The sequence below is a fragment of the Trichomycterus rosablanca genome, chromosome 4, assembly GCF_030014385.1.
Source record: "Trichomycterus rosablanca isolate fTriRos1 chromosome 4, fTriRos1.hap1, whole genome shotgun sequence".
Classification (NCBI taxonomy): domain Eukaryota; kingdom Metazoa; phylum Chordata; class Actinopteri; order Siluriformes; family Trichomycteridae; genus Trichomycterus; species Trichomycterus rosablanca.
The window spans coordinates 50,731,925-50,754,499 of NC_085991.1; the positions used below are offsets into that span (position 1 = coordinate 50,731,925).

The following is a 22,575-nucleotide window of genomic DNA, read 5'->3' on the forward strand; positions in this document are numbered from 1 at the left end:
AGTTTTTCTTCACCAAGCACCACATCATCAGTCTTTATTGTTTTTATTATTATTGACCAGTTTAAAGTAGGTAAAAATAAATACATTTTAGATTATTTAAACATTTATTTAAAGCGGGGTTGTTGTAGCTCAGAGGTTAAGGTACTGAACTGATCAGAAGGTTGCTGGTACAAGCCCCACTACCATGAAGTTATTCAAGTACGTATATGTACATCTGTTACATTTGTGTATGGATGAAAAATGATGATACTTTTTTTAGATCGTTCAGCCCTAACTTGGTCCATCCCTGCTCATAAACAACTGAGACTGTCATTAACACTCATTTTAAACCCAATCAGGACATCATTACCTCTCTCCAAAACAGCTGCTTTTTATCATTCCACAAAACATCCATTTTTTATTATTATTATTTTAATTATTCAATTGTATCAACTGAAGCATTTTTTCGGAGCTAAGAGATCATTCTACAAATTATTTGGTGAAATTATTACACTAATGTTTTGACTTCATCAAAATTGTAAAAATATATAAAACATGACAAACCTTCCACTGTAACAGTAACTAGATCACTGAACTCTGAGTCGTAATATTTATAGCTGTGGTAGTTGTAGTCGTAGTTGTAGTATTTGTAGTTGTAGTTTAATCTTTGTGCTCTACAATTGTACTTTGTTGTTCCTGTATAATAAAGTTTCTCACTGAGTTTGTTGGTGGTGATTTTATCTGCAGAGATCTGAGGATTTACTTGCTGATCATTTCTGTACCAGATGAAAGTCCATCCTGTAGACTGATTCAGATCACAGGTCAGAGTAACGGTGTCTCCAGTGTAGATGAAGCTCTGAGGTTCTAATCTCACAGTTGGTTTGGGTTTTGCTGTTAATAAAAAATAATGAAGCTTTTAAAACTTTGTTCTTTTACAACAAAATCAGCAGTTTAATCACTTTTATTCTCTCATTTTCTTTAAATTCAAACCAGAATCTGCTGATGAAGCTACAGTGTTGGGACAGTAAGAAAATACAAATACAGTGGTGCTTGAAAGTTTGTGAACCCTTTAGAATTTTCTATATTTCTGCATAAATATGACCTAAAACATCATCAGATTTCCACACAAGTCCTAAAAGTAGATAAAGAGAACCCAGTTAAACAAATGAGACAAAAATATTGTACTTGGTCATTTATTTATTGAGGAAAATGATCCAATATTACATATTTGTGAGTGACAAAAGTATGTGAACCTTTGATTTCAGTATCTGGTGTGACCCCCCCCCCCCCCCAATGTTTGCGGTAACTGTTGATCAGTCCTGCACACCGGCTTGGAGGAATTTTAGCCCATTCCTCCATACAGAACAGCTTCAACTCTGGGATGTTGGTGGGTTTCCTCACATTAACTGCTCACTTCAGGTCCTTCCACAACATTGGAACGACTTGTGTGCTTAGGGTCGTTGTCTTGCTGCATGACCCACCTTCTCTTGAGATTCAGTTCATGGACAGATGTCCTGACATTTTCCTTAAGAATTCTCTGATTTAATTCAGAATTCATTGTTCCATCAATGATGGCAAGCGGTCCTGGCCCAGATGCAGCAAAACAGGCCCAAACCATGATACTACCACCACCATGTTTCACAGATGGGATAGGGTTCTTATGCTGGAATGCAGCATTTTCCTTTCTCCAAACATAACGCTTTTCATTTAAACCAAAAAGTTCTATTTTGGTCTCATCCGTCCACAAAACATTCTTCCAATAGTCTTCTGGCTTGTCCACGTGATCTGTAGCAAACTGCAGATGAGCAGCAATGTTGTTTTTGGAGAGCAGTGGCTTTCTCCTTGCAACCCTGCCATGCACACCATTGTTGTTCAGTGTTCTCCTGATGGTGGACTCATGAACATTAACATTAGCCAATGTGAGAGAGGCCTTCAGTTGCTTAGAAGTTACCCTGGGGTCCTTTGTGACCTCACCGACTATTACACGCCTTGCTCTTGGAGTGATCTTTGTTGGTCGACCACTCCTGTAATATTGGATCATTTTCCTCAATAAATAAATGACCAAGTACAATATTTTTGTCTCATTTGTTTAACTGGGTTCTCTTAATCTACTTTTAGGACTTGTGTGAAAATCTGATGATGTTTTAGGTCATATTTATGCAGAAATATAGAAAATTCTAAAGGGTTCACAAACTTTCAAGCACCACTGTAAAAACCACAGTATGATTTACATTAGATATGTCATGTTTTATCTGATCACCTTCATTTTGTTTGTTAATAAACATCAATCTCTTTATGCCAGGCCAAAAAAAAAGTTGGCATCACAGAGTGTAAATGACCTTTACCAAGAGCACTGACACACCCCATACCATGACAGACCCTGGTACTGACACACCCCCATACCATGACAGACCCTGGTACTGACACACCCCCATACCATGACAGACCCTGGTACTGACACACCCCCATACCATGACAGACCCTGGTACTGACACACCCCCATACCATGACAGACCCTGGTACTGACACACCCCCATACCATGACAGACCCTGGTACTGACACACCCCCATACCATGACAGACCCTGGTACTGACACACCCCCATACCATGACAGACCCTGGTACTGACACACCCCCATACCATGACAGACCCTGGTACTGACACACCCCATACCATGACAGACCCTGGTACTGACACACCCCCATACCATGACAGACCCTGGTACTGACACACCCCCATACCATGACAGACCATGGCACTGACACACCCCCATACCATGACAGACCCTGGTACTGACACACCCCCATACCATGACAGACCCTGGTACTGACACACCCCCATACCATGACAGACCCTGGTACTGACACAGCCCCATACCATGACAGACCCTGGTACTGACACACCCACATACCATGACAGACCCTGGTACTGACACACCCCCATACCATGACAGACCCTGGTACTGACACACCCCATACCATGACAGACCCTGGTACTGACACAGCCCCATACCATGACAGACCCTGGTACTGACACACCCCATACCATGACAGATCCTGGTACTGACACACCTCATACCATGACAGACCCTGGTACTGACACACCCCCATACCATGACAAACCCTGGTACTGACACACCCGCATACCATGTCAGACCCTGGCACTGACACACCCCCATACCATGACAGACCCTGGTACTGACACACCTCATACCATGACAGACCCTGGTACTGACACACCCCCATACCATGACAAACCCTGGTACTGACACACCCGCATACCATATCAGACCCTGGCACTGACACACCCACATATCATGACAGACCCTGGTACTGACACACCTCATACCATGACAGACCCTGGTACTGACACACCCCCATACCATGACAGACCCTGGTACTGACACACCCCCATACCATGTCAGACCCTGGCACTGACACACCCCCATACCATGACAGACCCTGGTACTGACACGCCCTATACAATGACAGACCTTGGTACTGACACACCCCCATACCATGACAGACCCTGGTACTGACACACCCCCATACCATGACAGACCATGGTACTGACACACCCCCATACCATGCCAGACCCTGGCACTGACACACCCCCATACCATGACAGACCCTGGTACTGACACACCCCCATACCATGACAGACCCTGGTACTGACACACCCCCATACCATGACAGACCCTGGTACTGACACACCCCCATACCATGTCAGACCCTGGCACTGACACACCCCCATACCATGACAGACCCTGGTACTGACACACCCCCATACCATGACAGACCCTGGTACTGACACACCCCCATACCATGACAGACCCTAATACTGACACACCCCAATACCATGTCAGACCCTGGTACTGACACACCCCAATACCATGTCAGACCCTGGTATTGACACACCCCCATATCATGACAGACCCTGGTACTGACACACCCCAATACCATGTCAGACCCTGGTACTGACACACCCCCATATCATGACAGACCCTGGTACTGACACACCCCCATATCATGACAGACCCTGGTACTGACACACCCCTATACCATGACAGACCCTGGTACTTACACACCCCCATACCATGACAGACCCTGGTACTGACACACCCCCATACCATGACAGACCCTGGTACTGACACACCCCCATACCATGACAGACCCTGGTACTGACACACCCCCATACCATGACAGACCCTGGTACTGACACACCCCCATATCCAGACCCTGGCTTTTGGACTTGTTTTGGTCCTGAGCACACAGCATGCGTTTCCTACAAAAAATATCTGGAATACTGAATAGTCAGACCACAAAATGTTTCCACTGTGTGATGGTTCATCCTAGATGCCTTTTATGGATGTGACTTTTGTACCAAATCATGATTATAATCACCTGTTTAAAATCACATAATTATTTAGTTTTTACCTTATTACTAGCCTAAATTGCCCCCTTCCCAACTTTTTTTGAAATGTGTTGCATGCCTGAAATTCAGGAATGGATGTAAGCTGACAAGACAATACATGGAATATCTTGTGTTCATACAGCCTGAAAAAAATGAACAGGGTCTGTCATTCTTAAAATTAAGAATTTGGTTTAAAAATTAATTAAGAGAATTTTCAAATCTCAGATGATCAGACTCACCTGATACAGTCAGTAGAACAGCATCACTGGGGTGTGAGGAACGTGAGCCTCCTGTCTCTGTTCCTGTACAGGTGTATTTACCTGCATGATTCTCTGTAACATCACTGATTCTGTACTGCTGATCATTACTGACAGTTTGGTCTGAACCTTCTTTATTCCAGCTGTACCTCCAGTTCTGGACACCTCCTCCATTCTCTATGTTACATGTGAGAGTAACGGTCTCTCCTATAAACACGTGATTATCAGGATCTTTGGTCACAGTGGGTTTTGGTCTCTCTGTAGAAATAAAATTTAATATTTTCATTAATAAAAACACTTTGTTGTTTGTAGTTGTAAGTAAAAAACTAAAGATCAGTTTCTCAGATCACCTAATCTCAGACATTTACACACTTATACATGAACAGATATTATATTTCATTCTAAGACATTTTTTATAAAATGATCCACCTGCAACTTGAACCCCCAAATATTTCACCACCCTGTAACTTAATCTAATCTAACACATCTGTACATTATAATCTAATCTAACACATCTGTACATTATAATTTAATCTAACACATCTGTACATTATAATCTAGTCTAACTCATCTGTACATTATAATCTAATCTAACACATCTGTACATTATGATCTAATCTAACACATCTGTACATTATAATCTAATCTAACACATCTTTACATTATAATCAAATCTAACATATCTGTACATTATAATCTAATCTAACTCATCTGTACATTATAATCTAATCTAACACATCTGTACATTATAATCTAATCTAACACATCTTTACATTATAATCAAATCTAACATATCTGTACATTATAATCTAATCTAACACATCTGTACATTATAATCTAATCTAACACATCTGTACATTATAATCTAATCTAACACATCTGTACATTATAATCTAATCTAACACATCTGTACATTATAATCTAATCTAACACATCTGTACATTATAATCAAATCTAACATATCTGTACATTATAATCTAATCTAACTCATCTGTACATTATAATCTAATCTAACACATCTGTACATTATAATCTAATCTAACACATCTGTACATTATGTTCTAATCTAACATATCTGTACATTATAATCTAATCTACCACATCTGTACATTATAATCTAATCTAACACATCTGTACATTATAATCTAATCTAACACATATTTACATTATAATCAAATCTAACATATCTGTACATTATAATCTAATCTAACTCATCTGTACATTATAATCTAATCTAACACATCTGTACATTATAATCTAATCTAACACATCTTTACATTATAATCAAATCTAACATATCTGTACATTATAATCTAATCTAACACATCTGTACATTATAATCTAATCTAACACATCTGTACATTATAATCTAATCTAACACATCTGTACATTATAATCTAATCTAACACATCTGTACATTATAATCAAATCTAACATATCTGTACATTATAATCTAATCTAACTCATCTGTACATTATAATCTAATCTAACACATCTGTACCTTATAATCTAATCTAACACATCTGTACATTATAATCTAATCTAACATATCTGTACATTATAATCTAATCTAACTCATCTGTACATTATAATCTAATCTAACACATCTGTACATTATAATCTAATCTAACACATCTTTACATTATAGTCAAATCTAACATATCTGTACATTATAATCTAATCTAACACATCTGTACATTATAATCTAATCTAACATATCTGTACATTATAATCTAATCTAACACATCTGTACATTATAATCTAATGTAACACATCTGTACATTATAATCTAATCTAACACATCTGTACATTATAATCTAATCTAACACATCTGTACATTATAATCTACCCTTTCCTCACACAGCCGTGCTCTTGTAATGTACAGAGTTTCCTACAGTTCTTAAATTTTCTGCATTAATGCTGCATCACAGAAGTGTTAATGACCTTTACCAAGGGCACTGACACACCCTCATACCATGACAGACCCTTTCGTGGATACGGCTTTTGTACTAAATCATGATTACAATCACCTGTTTAAAATCACATCATTATTTAGTTTGTTTTTATCTTATTTCTAGCCCTAAATTGCCCCAATGTGTTACAGGCCTAAAATGAAGGAATAAAAGTAAATTAACACATGAAATAAAGTTAACCAGACAATACATGGAATATCTTGGGTTCATACAGCTTAAAAATAATTAACAGTAACTGTAGAAAACTCTGTACATTTAATTATTTCCGTTCTGTTCCATTTTTGTCTGATTCTGGGTTTTACAAAAACAATGAAGCTGGGGAGAGATAAACACTGGTTTAAAAATCTTTTCTTTGTATTTTTGTCAAATAAAAGTTTAAGAGAATTTAAAAATCTCAGATTCTGCTTTTTATTACATTTTCCAAAAATAATTTCCCTAAATAAACCACATGACCAAACGTTTGTTAATGCATAATGATGTGATACAGATGAATCAGTACAGAAGAGATGATCAGACTCACCTGATACAGTCAGTAGAGCATCATCACTGGTGAGTGAGGAACGTGAGCCTCCTGTCTCTGTTCCTGTACAGGTGTATTTACCTGCATGATTCTCTGTAACATTATTGATTCTGTACTGCTGAACATTACTGACAGTTTGGTCTGAACCTTCTTTATTCCAGCTGTAGCTCCAGTTCTGGACACCTCCTCCATTCTCTATGTTACATGTGAGAGTAACAATCTCTCCTACAAACACGTGATTATCAGGATTCATGGTCACAGTGGGTTTTGGTCTCTCTGTAGAAATAAAATTAAATATGTTCATTAATAAAAACACTTTGTTGTTTGTGGTTGTTGGTAAAAAAAAACTAAAGCGCAGTTTCTCAGGTCACCTAACCTCAGTCTTTTACACTCTTATACATTAACAAATGTTATAATCTAATCTAACACACCTGTACATTATAATTTAATCTAACACATCTGTATATTATAATCTAATCTAACACATCTGCACATTATAATCTAATCTAACACTTCTGCACACAGGTGGTTTTATATTGTCTTGTTGAAAAATGCTGGACGTCCCTGAAAAAGATGATGACTTGAAGGCAGCAGATGTTGCTCTAAGATCTCAATGTAATTTTCTGCATTAATGCTGCATCACAGAGTGTAAATGACCTTTACCAAGAGTACTGACACACCCACATACCATGACAGACCCTGGTACTGACACACCCCCATACCATGACACACCCTGGTACTGACACACCCCCCATACCATGACAGACCCTGGTACTGACACACCCCCATACCATGACAGACCCTGGTACTGACACACCCCCATACCATGACAGACCCTGGTACTGACACACCACCATACCATGACAGACCCTGGTACTGACACAGCCCCATACCATGACAGACCCTGGTACTGACACACCCCCATACCATGACAGACCCTGGTACTGACACACCCCCATACCATGACAGTCCCTGGTACTGACACACCCCCATACCATGACAGACCCTGGTACTGACCCAGCCCCATACCATGACAGACCCTGGTACTGACACACCCCATACCATGACAGACCCTGGTACTGACACACCTCCATATTATGACAGACCCTGTCTTTTGGACCTGTTGCTGATAACAGTCCAACTGGTCCTTTCTCTCTTTGGTCCTCAGCAGGGACCAGAGGTTAAAAGAGTACTAAAATATTGTACTCAAGAAAAAAAAAAGTACTATTACTTTGATTTGATGATTTTACTTAAGTACAAGTAAAATTACTAGTCTAAAAATCTACTCAAGTAAAAAGTAACTCATATAAAACGTACTTAGAGTAAACGTTACTTAGTTAGTTTTTTAACAGAGGTTCATAGATCAATTATACAGCAGTCTACACACAGCTCACCAGCCATGCAGTGCATATTAGCAGTTAATGTGTGGATTTAGCCACTGTACAGATCTAACAGACTGCAAAATAGCATTATTTCTGATTATCCTCAATAAATTGCTGCTTGTGTTACTTTAGTTTCGCTATAAGCCGGATTCGAACCTAGGGCGGAAAATATATGCGCTCTGCCCACTGCGCTACTTAAACAGTGGAGCAATAACAGTTGTTATGCTGATATAAGACTAAAAATGAACACTACTTAAAATAATAACCAAATGCTTTCTAATTCCCACTGTAGCAGCAGTTTCCTTCTGTTTCATACATATCGCCCTGTCTCAGTGGCGTAACTAGAGGGGCCCATGGCAAGGGGGGGTCCTCCAAGACATGAACTCAACCACCCACTTCACTAAGCCCCCCACCCCCATTGTCTGCACGTATTTTGCATGTATTATGGCAAGCCAAACAGGAAATATATGGCATACACTGATATTTATGGGGAAAAAAAACATTTAGTTTTCAAATAGGGAACGGTTCCGTATTTTAAGGGATGGTTGGCCTAGTGCCAACTAACATTAGCAATGTCTTAGCAATGGCAGGCATTGATGCCTTATGGCTAATTTGAGCAACTAAACTACAAATACTACCAATTGCGACTACGACTGCAACGGTACAAGTATTACTGAACGTACTTCTACATGTTTGCACAGGTTTGATGTTGAGTTTTTGTATGGTTTTTTTTTTTTTACTCAGTAACGGATGTTATTTAAAATGTAGCAAATTACAATTCTTAATACATTTACATTTTCAGCATTTAGCAGACGCCTTTATCCAAAGCGGCTTACAGTACAGTTACAGTATACATTTTGAGCAATTGAGGGTTAAGGGCCTTGCTCAAGTGCCCAACAGCTGCAACCTGGCAGTGGTGGGGCTTGAACCAGCAACTGTCTGATCACTGGTCCAGTACCTTAACCACTATTCTACAGCTGGCCCTGCCGTTTACAAAACATACTTAAGTAAAAGTAAAATTAGAGATTTTAAAAAGTACAAGTACACAAAAAAACTACTCAATTACAGTAACACGAGTAAATGTAATTCATTACTTTCCACCTCTGATCAAAGCAACACAATGAGACAATGATCAGCTGATACGTTCATTCTCACTACAGTAAAAACCCATTTTGTTCAACAGAAAACATGATTGCTGATGTAATGACAAAACCCACAACAAAGGTAAAGTTACAAAAGTTTAAAGAGTTTATTTTTTGGGTTGTAACATATTGAAATATGTGATGCATGCACTTAAGGTATGCTCTCAAGTTATATTGGGACGGTACCCGATATGTGACTGTTATGTCACATACATAAGTAGAAGTACGCATGTTCTGTTGGTGTAAAGTGACAGCACGCGGACATGTTTTCCATATATAACATGTACGAGACTGCTGTAATATGTTTCATAAAGATGTTCTACACTGTTCTACAATAATGAAGAGTAATTCAACTCATTTCCAGCTAACAGGGAACGTTCCCACAAATTTCATTAACATTATGTAAAAGTTCTTCTAATGTTATGAGCAAACGTTCTCACAATATCGTCAGTAGAACATTCTATAAACGTTACGTGACCTTGATAAAAATTCTGTTCAAAGTGTAACATTATATGAACGTTCTTTTAATGTTTTTTAAAGACGTATGTGTGTGATATTCTTTACACACATATTAGGAAACATTAGTCACCGGTTTTACATCAATTTTACGACGTCATAAGATGCACCACTGTAAGACTGAATTCATTGCTTCCTACTGAACATTTTTGCTTTATATAACATTTTATTCAATAATATATTTAAGATAAACCATTTTCTAAAATTTCCTCATTGGTTTTTATATAACTGCATTAAAAACATTAACCCTCATACATACAGGACAAATATAACAAAATACACTGCCTGGCCAAAAAAAAGGTCACACACTCTAATATTTGGTTGGACCGCCTTTAGCTTTGATTACGGCACACATTCGCTGTGGCATCGTTTCCACAAGCTTCTGCAATGTCACAATATTTATTTCTGTCCAGAGTTGCATTAATTTTCCCCCAAGATCTTGTATTGATGATGGGAGATTTGGACCACTGCACTGCTCCAGCACATCCCAAAGATTCTCAATAGGGTTCAGGTCTGGACTCTGTGGTGGCCAATCCATGTGTGAAAATGATGTCTCATGCTCCCTGAACCATTCTTTCACAATTTGAGCCCGATGAATCCTGGCATTCCCATCAGGGAAGTAAAAATCCATTGATGGAATAACCTGGTGGTTCAGTATATTCAGGTAGTCAGCTGACCTCATTCTTTGGGCACATAACGTTGCTGAACCTAGACCTGACCAACTGCAGCAACCCCAGATCATAGCACTGCCCCCACAGGCTTGTACGGTAGGCACTAGGCATGATGGGTGCATCACTTCAGCCGCCTCTCTTCTTACCCTGATGTGCCCATCACTCTGGAACAGGGTAAATCTGGACTCATCAGACCACATGACCTTCTTCCATTGCTCCAGAGTCCAATCTTTATGCTCCCTAGCAAATTGAAGCTCTTTTGCCTGTTAGCCTGTTAGTTTTCTGAAGGCTACACAGCTGTTTAGTCCCAATCCCTTGAGTTCCCTTCACATTGTGCATGTGTAAATGCTCTTACTTTCACTATTAAACATCCCTGAGTTCTACTGGAGTTTATCTACCATTTGATTCCACCAAACATTTAAAGACTTTTTTCTGACCACATTCCTTTCTGGAAGATGATGTTTCCCCACTGTCCTTCCACAATAATGCGTTGGACAGTTCTTAACCTGATTTTAGCAGTTTTAGCTTCTTCTTAGATGTTTTCTCTGCTTGATGCATGCCAATAATTTGACCCTTCTGAAACAGATTAACATCTTTTCCACAACCACAGGATGTGTCTTTCCACATGGTTGTTTAACAAATGAGAAGCTACTCACTGCATCAGTTAGGGTTAAATAACTTGTTGCCAGCTGAAACATAATCACCAATGCCGTAATTATCCAATGGGAGGCTCTTACCTATTTGCTTAGTTAAATCTAGGTGGTGACCTTTTTTTTGGCCAGGCAGTGTATATTTACAACAAGTGCAGTAGGTTTCTGTGGCACAACAAAGCTTTAAAATGATCTGCCAAGCTGCAGGTTGTGGTCTAGCAGTCTTTCCATTACTCACAGAGGCAGCCAGAAATAAATCAAGTATAAACTTTACACTGGTTCTCTGTGTGTTTTGTCACTGATGCAGAATCTTTTACGCTTACGGCCACACCACCCTGAGAATGCCCGATCTTGGAAGCTAAGCAGGGTCAGGCCTGGTTAGTACTTGGATGGGACACCGCCTGGGAATACCAGGTGCTGTAAGCACACACACCCACCTTCACTCCAAACCTCCTGTTACACACTGACCCAGCGGCTTTTTTTTCATCAAAGCTACACAATGAGACAAAGATCAGCTGATACTTTCATTTTTACTACAGTAAAACATTTATCGTCCTGCTCGTACTTCAGGAAATTATACTGTAAATATTACAAAAAAATAAAAAATAAATAATAACAACTTTGTGACACATTTGGAGAATTGTTAAAAGAAAAAGTAATATGATATGATAATATGAGATATTGTGACTATGTTTAAAAAATCCTTGTGATGTAGCCCTCCAAAGGTGCCACAAGAGGGCAACATCACAAGGATTTTTATACATGGTCAGAAGCTCTCATATTATTATATCACATAGATGTCACTGATTCTACTGAATGTTATTGTAGATCAAGCCAAAATGAGTATGAAAAACAAGATAGAAAAACAACCTGGACATGATGCAGTAGTTTTTTTTATGCTCTGGTTGGTTAAGTGTAAAATATTGATACATTATCATTTTTATAAACTGATGCATGACATTAAGGGACCATGTTTCCACTGTGTGATGGTCCATCATAGATGCCTTTTGTGAATACCAAATCATGATTACAATCACCTGTTTAAAATCACATCATTATTTAGTTTGTTTTTACCTTATTTCTAGCCCTAAATTTCCCCAATCCCAACATGTTTGGAATGTGTTACAGGCCTAAAATGAAGGAATAAAAGTAAATTAACACATGAAATAGAGTTAACCAGACAATACATGGAATATCTTGGGTTCATACAGCCTGAAAATAATTAACAGTAACTGTAGAAAACTCTGTACATTTTATTATTTCCATTCTGTTCCATTTTTGTCTGATTCTGGGTTTTACAAAAACAATGAAGCTGGGGAGAGATAAACACTGGTTTGAAAATCTTTTCTTTGTATTTTTGTCAAATAAAAGTTTAAGAGAATTTAAAAATCTCAGATTCTGCTTTTTATTACATTTTCCAAAATACCCCAACTTTTTTCTGATTTGTGGTTGTACAACTTCCCTAAATAAACCACATGACCAAACGTTTGTTAATGCACAATGATGTGATTCAGTAATCAGTACAGAAGAGATGATTAGACTCACCTGATACAGTCAGTAGAACAGCATCACTGGGGTGTGAGGAACGTGAGCCTCCTGTCTCTGTTCCTGTACAGGTGTATTTACCTGCATGATTCTCTGTAACATCACTGATTCTGTACTGCTGACCATTACTGACAGTTTGGTCTGAACCTTCTTTATTCCAGCTGTACCTCCAGTTCTGGACACCTCCTCCATTCTTTATGTTACATGTGAGAGTAACAGAATCTTCTATAAACACGTGATTATCAGGATTTATGATCACAGCAGCTTTTGGTCTCTCTGTAGAAAGAAAATCAAATATTATTAATGTAATGAACTGATTAAATGAAGAGACTGAGTAGAACGGTGTGGCGGAACCTGGGCTGATGGAAGGTGAGTGACACGGACACTATAAAAGGTCAGACTCTTTGGGGATGGGGGACTTTGTTTTGGAGCAGTATGTCGGCTGACTGAAAGATTGATTAAACGTGCCGGAGCTGGATGAAGGATCCGCAGCGTCGATGGCGGGTCAGCGAGAACTGTTAAAAGAAAAGACTGTGAGACGCTGGTGAAGACTCTTGCTCGGAGCGAGTTGGTGGCACGGGGAGATTTCCGGACCACGTGAGACGCTGTGTTGAGGCTGGTCGCGGTTATGGTGCCAAGGCTTCCAAACTTTTAAGAATCCAGATATCGGGTCAGTCTGCTCCTTTTTAGTGGGATGATTAGCGGGGGTTTGTGTAGTTTTAGCGTTGAATGATTATGAATTTCCTTAATGACTATGAATTGAGTAGATTAGATTGTTAACAGTGAATATCCTTGAGCAAGTGCAATACGTAAAATAATCTAAGCTAATCTCTTTTATATCCATAGCTTTTATAATTGTATTAACAATGCTTAATAGATCCCTTTAGATAACTTGATCGGAAATAGATTATTAATCATGCAATGCTAGACTGTACAGTGAAGTTTATGTGCACTTAGTGTGACATGTTTCTCTTGCCGTGTTGAATTATGTGCTAATGAGTGATCTGAGAGTGTGTTTTTAATACGTGTGTCTTGAAATGAATTGTATGCTCACTGTGGTGTTAGAGTGTAAAGTCTAGTGTTGTATGGTTGTCCTCTTACTCCATTTTATCTTTGGGTTTAAGCCAGTAAGCTGTTTTTATCGGCTTAATAAAGTTTTCTAATGTGTGAATAACTCCATATATTCGCCTGGTTATTATCGTGATTTACCAGACCTTCCTGGGTTAACAAAGGTGGTGGCAGCGCTACGCTACGGTATTAGAAGGTTCGCCTAGAGACACTACATTACATTAATAAAAACACTTTGTGGTTGTGAGTGTTTAATGTTTGAAGAATTGAAGCTCAATTTCTCAGGTCTCTCCACCTCAGACATTTCACATGAATAGATATTTTTGGGTGGATTTTATTCTCAGCACGTTCACGATGACATGATACAAACACAGTTTTTATAAAATGTTCCACCTGCAATCTGATCACCAAGTATTGCACCAACCAGAAACTCTGTTGAATCTAATCTAACACATCTGTACATTATAATTTAATCTAACACATATGTACATTATAATCTAATCTAACACATCTGTACATTATAACCTAATCTTACACATCCGTACATTATAATCTAACCTAACACATCTGTACATTATAATGTATTCTAACACATCTGTACAATATAATCTAACCTAACAAATCTGTACATTATAATCTAATCTAACACATCTGTACATTATAATCTAATCTAACAGATCTGTACATTATAACCTAGTCTAACATATCTGTACAATATAATCTAACACATCTGTACATTATAATCTAGTCTAACATATCTGTACAATATTATCTAACCTAACACATCTGTACAATATAATCTAATCTAACAAGTCTTTTTTTTCAGATGTCAGTTCTCTGTTGAATCATTAATAAGATATTCATGAGAAATTATTACCATGTTCAATCATAGATAGATAGATAGATAGATAGATAGATAGATAGATAGATAGATAGATAGATAGATAGATAGATAGATAGATAGATAGATAGATATATACAGAGATATATACATAGATACATACATTAAAGATTTGTATTGTGTCCTAATACACTTAATTTATTCACATCCTTTACGTGACCTGTAATGCCCTAGTGCTGTTTGTAGAGAAGCTGATAATATCTGCTGTTTTGGGATCATAAATAAAAATCTTCTTTCTCTAAACACGGATCATTTAAATGATTGAGAAACAGTACATTGTTCCAAAGGTGTTCTGATTGGGTTTTGATCAATGCCGGGAGGAGAATAGTGCCCCAACTAAAAATAGAAAGTGACTAGACAAAGATTAACACACAACAAAAAAGAAAATAGCTGTAATCTCTAACTGTACATCTACAACCAGTACTAACAGAGTATGTGCTCATTAACAATAATTAAGTGTAGATTGATGATATAAATTATATATCTATTCAAAATAAAATTTTCAAAAGGTCGAGGTACATATAGTACATTTTAATGTGAATATAATAATCCAGTAAATGAAATGCAAATAAATTACCTTCAGTTTGTGCACAGTGGAAGAATTCCATCAGCACTGAATGATGGGAGAGAAACAGAGTAAAAATCATTATTATAAAATGTGATCACAGACAGAACGCATGAATTTTTCTTGTAAATGAACCCAATATGCATGATGCTTAACCAAAGCAGAGCAATAATTTGTAGCTAAAAAGCCACAAACAAAAGGGTAAAGAGAAATAAAAGCTGTGGCCAAAATAATGGAAACAAGCAAAGTAAGAAATGAAAAGCACAAAAACTTCCACAACCCACAACAGAGAAAGTAGGAAGAAAAGGATCAAGGATCAAGCAACTGTCAAGAAAACTGTCATAATAGGGCAAGCTGCTGTGACAACCAGGTTGTTGGAGAAAGAGTAAATGATGATCACCTAAAAGCAAGTCCACCTAACCAGCAGAAACAGAGCTTCTAGATTTAGTTGATTAATGGCTACCGCTTTACGTGTTTACACACATGTGTTTACGCACATGTGTTTATATTCATTACAGAAGTGTTTTGTTTTTTAATGCTGTGCCATCTGAGAGATTGAAAGTCACTGGCATTCAACACAGATATTTCTCTGTATTATTTAAATCTTTTAACAATGCCATTACATTATCTCATGCAAAGCATATGTTAATCTTACTCCAGTCTTTTTTCATTAGACAGTAGTATATATCATACACCTTCTGTCAAAAAGTGATTTATGACCCCCTCTGCCCCACCTCTGTGTGTGACAGGCTAGTTTGATTTACAGGTCATGTTGACTGACAGGGTATGGAACACCCACCCACCTCGATTGAATATGCGCCGGTCGACATGTGCTGTGGAGCTGTAAACTACAGCTATGATGAATCAGCGGTGTTCAACACCTTGTCAGACGACAGTTTACTGGATCAATTTGGTGACCATCTTGGAAATATGAATATCACATACCTATCGCCTTTGGTTTTTTTACCAGATCCATTGGAGGGGTCGGCATCTAGACATCAGAAGTTACCAGATGGTAATGAAGATAGTGAAACACTTGTTGATACTCTAGAAGTGGAAAGCTATATCTGAGCCAATTGATGATGTGGATGGACAAGTATGCAGTACAGCATTAAAATGAATAAAGTTCGCCATTGTTGTAATGCTACAACACATTATAGACAACAAACTGAAGGAAACATGTCTCGGTTGTGAAGTGAATCACCCCAGTCAACTTCGACATTCGTGTCTGTTTGAGCTGGATATTTTCTTTTTTGAAAAATACTATAAAGATATAACAGAGACTCTGTTCACACCGGGGTTAAAACATGTCATAGCGGAACTTCTAAAGTGTTTTGAAATACAGCTACCACTTCTAAAAATTCAAGGATGTGCTGAAACAGTTGTCTGTGAGTTACAGTGTGAGCCATACATTGTGGAAAAGCTAGAAAAAATAAGAGAAAAACACGTGTGTTAAAACACTGTGTGAGCTACAATTTGAGAAGTTTGTTGTATAAATGTATTGACGATAGTGTGGATGATTTTAGATTGTTTAATAGCATGTATGTTGCTGATGCTAAACATTTACAAAATTTCAAGAACCAATTAAATATTGTTAAATCGTCGTCAGATGATTGGTGTTATTTGACACAGTTATGTATAGATTCTAACGAAGCAGCCCATGTGACTTGTGCTTTGCCTATGCGCATACATATTAGACATTTGTGTGATAAAACTTTTAACAATGAAGCCGATTAATGTTTGTAAAGTGATTGAAACACTTGTTGTACATCTATTAGAGAGAAATGTAGATGTGTGTGTAAAATTTCTAGATTTCATTGATGGATTGTGACTTTTTGAATAAAACAGTCAACCAAACAAAACTGGAGGTCATTATTTTCTGCAATGTCATCTATCAACATGGCAAATCTTTTAAGAACGGGTTATTACACACCATCTAATTCAGGTTCATTAGGCGGTAAAAAAACGGGTTGTTTTAGAGAATACAGGCGTGTGTCTGTCTGATCAACAGGTTTCAGACTGGTTAGCTGGTGAGGATGCGTACACACTTCACAAGCCCATACGACATAATTACAAAAAAAATAGAGTTATAGTATACGGTATTGACTCTCAATTCCAAGCCGATCTTGTTGATATGAGTGCATATTCTAGGGAAAATTACGATTATAAATATATGTTGACATGTATTGATGTATTTAGCAAATATGCATAGACCCGTCTGTTAAAAAATAAGTCGAGTTTGAAAGTCTCAAAGGCATTTGCGTCCATACTAGAAGAAGGTAGAGTTCCTCAAAAGTTACAGACTGACAGGGGTAAAGAGTTTTTCAACAAACATTTTGAAAATTTAGTATCAAAAAACAAAATTACACATTTTGCTACAGGTAGCGAGTCATATGTGGCGATATCTAATGGCTATAAACTCCAAAAGGTACATTGATGTTTTACAAGATATAATGCATGGTTACAACGATAGTTACCACGGTAGCATTAAAATGAAGCCTGTCGATGTGACAAAAGAAAATGAATCTATTGTGTTTAAAACGTTGTATGGTGAACAAAACAAACTAGACAAGAAAACCGCATTGAAGTACAAGGTCAGTGACGCATTTCTAAAGTCAGGGGTCCATTCACAAAGGGGTATGAAGAGAACTATACACAGGAGTTTTTCACCATATCAGAATGTATTCAATGACATATATAGATTGAAAGATTATGATGGCGATATTATACAAGGTAGTTTCTATGAAGAAGAGTTGCAAAAAATCCACATGTCTAGGGATAAAGCGTTTAAAGTTGAAAATATTTTAGATAATAAGAAACAGGGTAAAAAAAACATTGGTATTAGTGAAATGGTTAGAATGGCTATCAAAATTTAACAGTTGGGATTCTGAAAATGATGTAGTGGACATGTATGTATTGGATCCCAAACGTTACATTTCTTACTATCAAAATCAGGCCGGAGGCCTCATGCCTGGCTATACAGGCTATATGGAGCCTGAAATTTATTCAGAATGGCTATACTGCTGTTCAAGAGAGGGTTTAGCATAGCCAAACCACATCTAAAAACAGCCGCTAAAAACATTGTAAGTGCTGTTGTCAACAATGGTCTGTCGCGTGTGATTGAACACAATCACAAGCAAGATGGTTCGGGCATGTTGGTGATGGCACGAAAATCTGTAAAACGACCCCCTGGTAAGAGGCGTGGCTGTCCTGCTAAGAAAACCAAGCGTGAGACGAAAAAACACTTAGTGTCAAAAAGGAAGAGAAAGGGTAAACAGACGCGGAACCCATTTAGTAGAATACCATATTCTAATCATGGCTCTACTTCATCGCATGTCTGAAGAGTGTATTAAATCAGAACTGGACTTGTTTACAGCACCTTTAACACAAACTGCTATCGAGAAAAGCACCTATGTCGAAATCCCGCCGTTGTCAGCAATATCCGACACAGCTCCATTGGAGTTTTTTATAGCCGGACACAGCGAAGATTATACGGATCTAAATAACACACTCTTGTGCCTTCGTCTTAAAATCACAAGACCTGATGGAACCAACATCGATGATGGTGCGACTGTGGGGTTGATAAACTATCCAGGGGCTACGATAATTTCACAGGTCGATGTGTCACTAGGTGACAGACTGATATCACAGAGTTCAAGTACATACCCATACCGTAGCATAATAGAATGTCTCGCAAACTACGGGAAAGATACCCTGTTTTTTTTTCTTTTTATCAGGACACAGCGGGGCATATGGACGAAACAAACCCTGTAGGGAACAACCGAGGCTTGACAAAGAGGGCTACATTTCATGTAAAGCAATCTGGTGGAACTGTTGACCCCAATTCATGGCGACATATTTTTTCAGGAGAAATTGACGCTTAATGGCGTTGATATAAAAATTCGAAATGAATTTTGTCTAATGCGGAATGACGCTTTAGCATACAAAATCAATATTCTCTCAGCGTCATTATTTGTCAAAAAAGTGTCTGTGTCACCGGCTGTAAAGCTGGGTCATGCACAGGCCTTGTTGTCAACAACCGCTAAATACCCTATTGATAGAGTGTGTCTAAAACATTTTTCAATACCTGCCGGGACAGGTGTGTCTAATCAAGAAAACTTATTTTTAGGGATGCTACCAAAATCAATTATATTATGTATGGTTGATAACCAGGCCTTCACAGGTGCTTATGATAGAAACATTATGACTTGGAGTTTTTAACCGTCTATTTCACAGAGTTTAGATGGACAACACAGAGTTTAGATGAACAACAATTTACAGCTAAACCACAACAAACCAATTTCCAATCCGGCTCAGCCGTGCGCAAATTCTTTGCCCTTGCGTCAGGAAGGCATTTGAAAATCAAGCTTTGTCTATTGATAGACAGGATTTCTTACAGGGCTACACACTGTATGCATTTAATCTCACACCTTATTGAAGAATGTGGTCAACATGTGTCCTTGGTCAAATCGGGTAAAATTAGATTGGAGGCTCGTTTTAGACAACCACTCCCACATACCGTAAATTTGATTGTGTACGCAGTTTTTGATAGTATCATCGAAGTGTCTAACCGAAGACAAGTTTTGGTGGATTTTTACTGATGAATACTTTAGAACTGACAGCTGTCATGGATAAAGTGGCCGTCAACACAGGACACTTTTCCACTTTGCGTCAGTCCATCTCAGATGAGCTCAGGCCCAGAGAAGCCGGCGGCGTTTTTGGGTGTTGTTGATATATGGCTTTCACTTTGCATGGTAGAGTTTTAACTTGCACTTGTAGATGGAGCGACAAACTGTGTTCACTGACAATGGTCTTCTGAAGTGTTCCAGAATGATGTCGGTTTTTAATGCAGTGCTGCCTGAGGGATCGAAAGTCATGGGCATTCAATGTTGGTTTTCGGCCTTGCCGCTTACTTGCACAGATTTCTCCAGATTCTCTGAATCTTTTGATGATATTATGGACTGTAGATGATGAAATCCCCAAATTCCTTGCAATTGTTGTTCTTAAACTGTTGGACTATTTGCTCACGCAGTTGTTCACAAAGTGGTGAACCTCGCCCCATCCTTGCTTGTGAACGATTGAGCCTTTCGTGGATGCTCCCTTTATACCCAATCATGACACTCACCTGTTTCCAATTAACCTGTTCACCTGTGGAATGTTCCAAACAGGTGTTTTTTGAGCATTCCTCAACTTTCCCAGTCTTTTGTTGCCCCCATCCAAACAATTCAAAATGAGTAAATATTTGCAATAAAACAATAAAGTTTATCAGTTTGAACATTAAATATCTTGTCTTTGTAGTGTATTCAATTGAATATGGGTTGAAAAGGATTTGCAAATCACTGTATTCTGTTTTTATTTATGTTTTACACAACGTCCCAACTTCATTGGAATTGGGGTTGTACTTATGGGATTCGAAAGTCTTCCTCATAAGTCTACTTACATGCATGTCTGTCTCTCCCTGTGTAATTGTCTTGCTCACTCTTCCCTGGATCATCTATGTGTATGCAGGCATTTGTACATACAGACAGGAAAGTAGTGAGTGTAATTAATAACAATTTACTAACGTGTTTAAAACATCCTGTGCTTATTATTTACTTTCAATATGTCTGCTATTCAGTGGTGTTGCAGCTTTATGCCACTTGTTAAGTGTTATGTAGCCCTCAGACGACGATCCAGTCATTAATGAGGTTCAATCCTGTGTAACAGCCTCAAAATAGATACTGATAAAGTGGAAGAGTCTATAGAACAATGTCTAAACCACTATAATGCAGAACCCAAAATGGATATGGAGGGGTGTCCACTAAAGTGGTGGTCAACAAGAGAAAGAGCAAAAGCAAGGCTGGCACCCATTGCACACAAATACCTGTCAACCCCTCCAACTACAGGAAAATCTGTGTTTAAAATTAACAAATAAACAAAAGTATCCAAATATAGAATATAGATTAATCGCATTCGACAGCCCTAGTAAAAAGTACTATAAGAAATGTACTGTTTGGGGCTCATGTGCATGTGTTCATGTGCGTCTGTGTATTTGTCTCTCACACACACACACACACACACACATACACACACATATACACACATACACACACACAGATGGCACGGAGGCTCGGTGGGTCGTGCCTTGCCAGTGAGGTACCAGGTTTAGTCCCATACATGCAAGAATTGAAAAAGAACCAAATGTGCAGGATGCTTAACCAAGGTGAAACAACACCGTGGCTTAAAGGCCAAAAGCAAAAAGAGTAACAAGAAAATAAGAGAGAAGACAATAATTGTCTGACTGTGACATCAGGACACTTCATGAGTTCACAGAAACATACAGCACACTGGCATCACACACCAGCAGAGAACCTGGTCAAACAGCCCAGCATTAAAGTTTCAGAGAAAACCAAACAAAACCAAACAATAGAGCTGGCAAGGACCTCTGTGCCCCCGCTACTGGCTAAAATGGCAACGCAGAAGGACACAACTCTTAATGTGACTCACTGTTACAGTAAAGTAATAAAATCATCTTGCTCTAGACAAAAGTATGTGAACCCCTCTGCTTATTATTAAGATTAGGTGTATCAATCACACCCATAGTAACAACTGCGATTTGTGGCAACAGTTTGGGGAGAGCTCCTTCCTGTTCCAGCATGACTTTTCTCAAGGAAATTCAGTGACCTCAACTCTATTTAACAGCTTGCAGATCAATTAGAATGCTGTTTGCAAGTCAGACCTTTTCTCCCAACAATACAAGAAGAACCTTTATTTGTCATGCACTTGCGTACAACAAAATTTAGTTTGACACTCTCCAAAATATAAAAAGAAGAAGAAGATAAAGTATTTACATAAACATATGGATATTTACACAGGATAACCAGTACAATTTAGAGTATGGATTTTAGATAAATAAAATAAATTATGGTTGAATATGAATATATAAAGTGACTGTGGTCTGTGGAGATACCAGTTAAATTTCAAAAATGATGATTTTATGTTTAAATAAGAAG

At 38.2% G+C, this 22,575-nt stretch overlaps 1 pseudogene; it reads left to right on the forward strand.

Moving 5' to 3' along the window:
* The first annotated feature begins 11,821 nt into the window (after positions 1 to 11,821).
* LOC134313079 (5S ribosomal RNA) lies at positions 11,822 to 11,930 on the forward strand (annotated as a pseudogene).
* Positions 11,931 to 22,575: the final 10,645 nt, after the last annotated feature.